Raw genomic sequence first — 6,490 nt, forward strand, 5'->3', positions numbered from 1 at the left:
GGTAGTGTTTAAATATGGAATTTTGGAGAAGAAAATGAGATCCTCCAGCTTCGATCCCGAGCACCAGGACAAACTGGCTGGGAAGGGGAAGGCAGGAGGAACTTCTGAGTGTGACCATGGAATACAGAGGAAGGATATGGAAGAGTAAACAGTGCAGAAAATGGAATTAAAAGAAAGATAAAAAACTCCCAAAAACCAGGGAAAATACCCCCAATGACCTTTATTAGGGCAAAGTGAAATAAGGTCAGAACTGGTAGGAAAGATCCTTTGGGAAACAAGCCCAAATGGAAAAAAAAGGAGTTGAGGGAAGTGGGCAGCTCTTTAAAAATGCTGTTAAGGGCACAGGTACAACCCAACCCAGTGCAGAGGAGCTGCCAGAAGGGTGGGGAGGGACCATGGGGGTTAAATCAAGAACTCTTTATCGACTTGGAGTAAAAAGGGATTGTACAGGGAGCAAAAAGTGGATCAGCTGTGTGAGAAATGGAGTGTGGAGAGTGCTGCAGGCACGGGGGAAAAGGGAAAAGCAGGGAGGAGGGTCAGGGAAGGGCTCAGTGGTGCAGCTGCATTGGAGGAGACCTGGAAAACTTGGGGGTCATGACTGGGAAAGGCACAGGGGGGGCTCAGGTGGGGCCTTCAGGGGTGGATGAAGGGCTGAGGGTCCTTTTCCTGCTGGAAACACCAGCAGGAGCACAGCCCAGAGGGAACAGGGACACAGCCAGAGGGCACAGGGACACACCCAGAGGGAACAGGGACACAACCCAGAGGGCACAGGGACACAGCCCAGAGGGAACAGGGACACACCCAGAGGGCACAGGGACACAGCCCAGAGGGCACAGGGACACACCCAGAGGGAACAGGGACACACCCAGAGGGAACAGGGACACACCCAGAGGGAAAAGTCAGGCTGGAAGGGGGAAAGGATTTTAATGAAGTGTCTGCATAAGGGAAGTGTTGTTGGATCAGGCTGGTTTGATGGAATCACTGAATTATAAAGGCTGGAAAAGCCCTCTGAGATCATGGAGTCCAACCATCCCCAGCACTGCCAAGGCCTCACCACTGACCCCTGTCCCCAAGTGCCACATCCACAGGGCTTGGAGACCCCTCCAGGGGTGGGGACTCCACCCTGTGCCAGGGTTGGACAACCCTTTCCATGGAGAAATCCCTCCTGCTGTCCCACCTGAGCCTCCCCTGGCACAGCTGGAGGCCGTTCCCTCTCCTCCTGTCCCTTGTTCCCTGGGAGCAGAGCCCGACCCCCCCCGGCTCCCCCCTCCTGTCAGGGGGTTGCAGAGCCAGAAGGTCCCCCCTGAGNGACCCCCCCCGGCTCCCCCCTCCTGTCAGGGGGTTGCAGAGCCAGAAGGTCCCCCCTGAGCCTCCTTTTCTCCAGGCTGAGCCCCCCCAGCTCCCTCAGCCCCTCCTGCTGCTCCAGCCCCTTCCCAGCTCCCTTCCCTTCCCTGCACACTCCAGCACAGCCCCTTTTGCCCTCCCTGCTCTCTCCAGGTGACCATGAGCAGGTCCCTGGGCACAGGATGGGAGGGGGTAGCTCCCTGGAGAATAATTAGCAAGATCAGGGATGAAATTATGTATGAAGTGACCTTACATTTTGGAACAGACCCCAAACAGGCCTCAGAAATCAGGACTGTGCTCTGAAGGTGATGTCAGGGAAGCTGTCCCCTTTTAGGGCTCCTGGGTTTCTACTAATTTAACAGAACAGAGGTAAATATAACTCAGTGTGTAGCCTTGAGCTTTCCATTTTCCTGTCCTTAATTCAGCTTCAGCAGAGAAAAATTATATTCTGAAAGGTCAGTGCTTGTGTTTTTACTGTAAACCAAAGATACCTTCTTGGAAAAGCATCAGAGCTGGAGATGTCAGGGAAATTACTGAAATTATTGACAGAAGCTCTTTAGGAATCTTAAAATCATTAAAGTAGGAGAAGAGATTTAATATTATCAAGTCCAACCATCCATGTTCACTCTCCTCACAGACCCCAGTGTTCATGTTCACCGAAAGTGAAGCAAATGGTGCAGCACTGACAGACAATCCCGTGCCTTGGTGGGCACGAAACTGCAGCAGGAATTCCTGAATTCCTGGCTCCTGGCCAGGTCAGAGCTCCAGGGTTTGTGTTGGGGGAAAAAAAAGGGATTATTCCATCCCTTTGCTAAGTACAGGCTCTGCTGGCAGCTCCTCCAGCAATCAGGTGAAACCCATCCCTGGAATTGTCCCAGGCCAGGTTGGACGAGGCTTGGAGCAACCTGGGCTGGTGGAAGGTGTCCCTGCCCATGGCAGGGGTGGTACTGGGTGGGCTTTAAGGTCCCTTCCAACCCAAACCATTCCAGGACTCTGTGATCTCCATGCAAAGGCCTGAGAAGTCCAAATTTCCATGCCCAGCCAGATATTTGTTGGGATTATTGATGTGCTGATGGTCTGGCAGATGTTTGTTTTGCAGGGGTAAAGGTGAACCAACTTGGGTCTAGGATCCCTTTTCTTATCCTTATCCCAACTATTTCCCCTTGGAAACAGGACTGAATGCCATGGATGGTCTTTTCCTCTGGAGAGGAAATGTAGAGGGGAGACCTGGAGAGCTCCACTGGGACAGCTCAGGAAATGGATGGATGGATTTTTCAGCTGTCCTTTTTCTGGATGGAATTTCTCTGTTTCTGGAGTGGTTGACCTTGGCTGGCCCACCCAGCTGCTCCATCACCCCCCTCCTCAGCTGGGCAGGGGAGAGAAAGCACAACAAAGGGTTTGTGGGTTGAGAGAACCAAACCCACCCCCAAAACCTTGCCCTGGAACCCCAAACCCTGCCCTTGGGCTCAGCCTGTGGGTTTGCTTCCAATACTAAGTTATGAACCCCAAAGCTTTGCCTGTGCTCAGGTGACCTGTCACAGGGCCTGGAAAATCATGGAATCATTCAGGTTGGGAAAGCCCTCTGAGATCATGGAGTCCAACCATCCCCCAGCACTGCCAAGGCCACCACAGGGCTTGGAAACCCCTCCAGGGGTGGGGACTCCATCTCTTCCTTGCCCAGCCTGTTCCTGCCATGCCAGGAGGGTGTTCAGCTGGATGAGCAAAGAGGGGCTGAATTAAACCCTCAGTCTTGCTCCTCTCACCCTTTGGTGTCCCAGAGGGGTCGTGTGGCCTCGTTGGTGGAGGCTGGGAAGAAGAGACTTTGGTCACTTGTGTCTCCTGTGCTCCTGAGCTTTGGGGCAGAGCAACAACTTGTATTTTCCAGCTCCAGAGCTGGGTGAGCTCTGTCCAGAGCAGGAAGGCACATGGAGCCCATTTTAATAGAATCATGGAAGATGCTGTGTAGGAAGGGACCCACAAGGTTCACCCAGTCCAACCCCTGGCCCTGCACAGACACCCCAGCAATCCCCCTGTCCCTCAGAGCGTTGTCCAAACCCTCCTGGAGCTCTGGCAGCCTTGGGGCCGTGCCCACTGCCCTGGGGAGCCTGGGCAGTGCCAACCACCCTCTGGGGGAAGAACCTTCTCCTGATATTTCTGTTCCTTGGTGGTTCCCTTTCATTTCTGTGATAAAAGCATCCCACACACGCAGCTCCAGCATCTTCCAGCTGTGGCAGCGACTTGTTCTGTCCCCTGTAAATCCTCTTTTTGTGCCCCAAGAGCAGCACTAAGATGCTGAAGAGCCCTGCAGAGGGAGGAAACACCTCCTAACCGAGCAGGTGCCTCACTTTTCAGTCGCGCCCGCGTGAACATTTATGATTTCATTTCACAAAGGCGTTGCAGTGAGCTGTGCCTTTACAAATAGCAAATTAAATCAGCTGGTGATGTAAACCTGCAGAGGAGAACAGGCAGCTGTAATGGTTCTTTATTGCTTTTTTCATCTGCTGTTGCATTTTGCCATCGTCTGGTGCTTAGTGAAGTGTATGATTTATTCATAGGAGACGCTGTCGCAGCCAAAGGCTTGTACAATAAACCACTGACAAGGCCTGTGCCAAAAGCCATTAGGAAGAGAGAACAATAATGCAGACACAAAGTATTTACAGACCAAGTTGTCTTTAATTTAAAATCCTTTACTAGGGCTTGATGATAATTGCATCACATTTCCAATCAGCCAGTGCTGACAGGCTGCTCTTCCCCACGTCGGCGTGAAAAAATCCGCGATAATTGAAATGTGCCTTATGAAGCTGCGACAAATTAATGTCATCCCGAGGTCACCGAGGCTCATTCATGCTGCCAGGTTTTGCTTGATGGTGGTGCCAGGCTGGCAGAGGGGTTGGCATGACAGGTACGTGCTTCATGTGCACATTGGGCTGGATCCTCATCAGTGGGTTTTCCTTCTTCTCTTCCTTCTTATTCTCTCTCCCTTCCCATGCAGAGCCATTTATAGAGGGAGAAAATATCTGTATTTTATAGAGAGATCCATAGATGGGTTTGTTTCTTTGGGAGGGGCTGAGGGGTGTTACTAAGGTGGGAATGGAGACACGATTTCAAGCCTCCAAATCCACTGGAATTCCCAAAAGGACCTTGCCTGCTGTTCCCCTCAGCTGCCCCTCTCTGCTCCAGCTCATCTTGGCCATTCACCCTCCAGCTCCTGGGAGGGGGTTCTGAGTGCCAGGGGTGTCCCTGTGGGCTCCGGGGGATCCCAGAGGATGAACATCCCTGTCCCAGAGCAGGGGGCAGTGGGAGGGAGGGGCAGCTCCTCCTCCTTCCCTGGGCTCCCCTGCACCCCGGGGGAGGGTTGGGAATGGAGCTGGGCACATCCTGCTCTCCACAAAACGGGCAAGGCCAGGGCAGAGGCTCATCCCAAAGCCCCCCTTCCGTGGCTCCCGTGGCAGCAGTGCCCCCCCAGGGCTGGCACAATCCCTGCCTGCCCAGGGGCAGCTCCCTCTGCCTCCCCATCACTCCCATTGCAGCTCCCAGGATGTCGTAGTTTGAGACCCCCAGAAATCCAATTTCCCAGTCCAAGCCCCCCTCCCACAACTCACCCCACTGTGAGGGGGGTTTTCCAGACACAACACAGGACTCAAGATGGGGGGAAGGGAATTCTATTACAATTATTACACAAATAAATATTATAGGACATCATATACACAGTCTTAACTCTCTCTCCCATGGTAAAGCAATAGGGGAGGCTCAAACTATGACACATGGTTTGGGTTCTCTGCTCCTGGACAACCTTCCCAGGCACAATTCCCTGGGCTCTCTGTCCCATGGGGGGATGGGAACCCCCTGGGAAGGGGCTCTTAGCACAGAGCCTTAGCAGTGGGAATGTTGGGAATTGCTGCAGACAGGGGGGTGATTCCCCCCTGAGCTGTCCTGCTGAGCCATCTCTGCAGGCAGGGAGAGGTGCCCACGCTGGGCCATCCCTCTGAGACACACCCACTGATGGCCTGGAACAGCATTTGTGGGTGTTATCCACCAGGGATGGTTGGGAATGGAGCTGTGCACATCCTGCTCTCCACAAAATGGGAAAGGGCAGGGGAGAGGCTCCTCACAAACCCCCCATTCCATGGATCCCGTGCCACTGGTGGCCCCACAGGCTGCCTGTCCCTCAGCATGTCCATGGCCAGCACAATTCCAGCTGGGACATGTGCTGGGCAGGAGGGGGGAATAAATCTACTGGATAGGCCACAACTCCTGTGCAGTGGGAATTTTGGGAATTGCTGCAGACAGGGGGATGATTTCCCCCCCTGAGCTGTCCCCTCCAGGCAGGGCGAGGTGCCCACAGTGTGAGACCCACCTGAGACACACCCACCTATGGCCTGGAACAGCATTTGTTCTCTGCTAGACAAAGGCATTGGTGGCAGCACATCAGGCCCAGGAGATGATGGGGAGAGATTTGGGGCCTGGCTGATGTTAGTGACACCTGGCTGGGCTGGAGCAGGTTTTAGTGATGGCTTTGTGAGAGGTAAATACCTGTATTCTCCACAAATGGGATTGCTTTTTGACAGGGGCCCTTCATTTCACTCTGCCGTCCTCCTTCTTGTAAGAAATAAGGGTATTTTCTGTTATTGAGGGTCTGCCTGCACTGTCAGTGCTTGGAGAGGGAAATAACTGCTTGTTCTGTGCTGGTTCTGCCTCATTCCTGTCAAATCCTGGACAGCCCAGGGGTGCTCCAGTGTCTAACAACGGGAGTCAGGGAGGAATGAAGGGATCTCACGCTGCAAACCCACATTGGGAACGTGGTCAAGGCTGATTTAGTGCCTTGGGGGTCCCAAAAAGCACAGCCCAGATAAAGAGAGGGGATGGTGCCCCTGGCACCCAAAACTGTGCCCTGGGCTGATCCCACAGTGTGGGCAGAGTGAGGGGGGGATCCTGCCCCTCTGCCCCTCAGCTGAGACCCCCCTGCAGAGCTGCTCCAGCCCTGGGAACAGCACAGGGGGGACGTGGAGCTGCTGGAGAGAGTCCAGAGGAGCCATGGGATGCTCCAAGGGTGGAGCCCCTCTGGAGCCAGGCTGGGAGAGCTGGGGGGGTTCCCCTGGAGAAGAGAAGGCTCCAGGGAGAGCTGAGAGCCCCTTGCAGGGCCTAA

The sequence above is a fragment of the Lepidothrix coronata genome, unplaced genomic scaffold (genome assembly GCF_001604755.1).
Source record: "Lepidothrix coronata isolate B3197 unplaced genomic scaffold, Lepidothrix_coronata-1.0 Scaffold119, whole genome shotgun sequence".
In the NCBI taxonomy this organism is placed as follows: domain Eukaryota; kingdom Metazoa; phylum Chordata; class Aves; order Passeriformes; family Pipridae; genus Lepidothrix; species Lepidothrix coronata.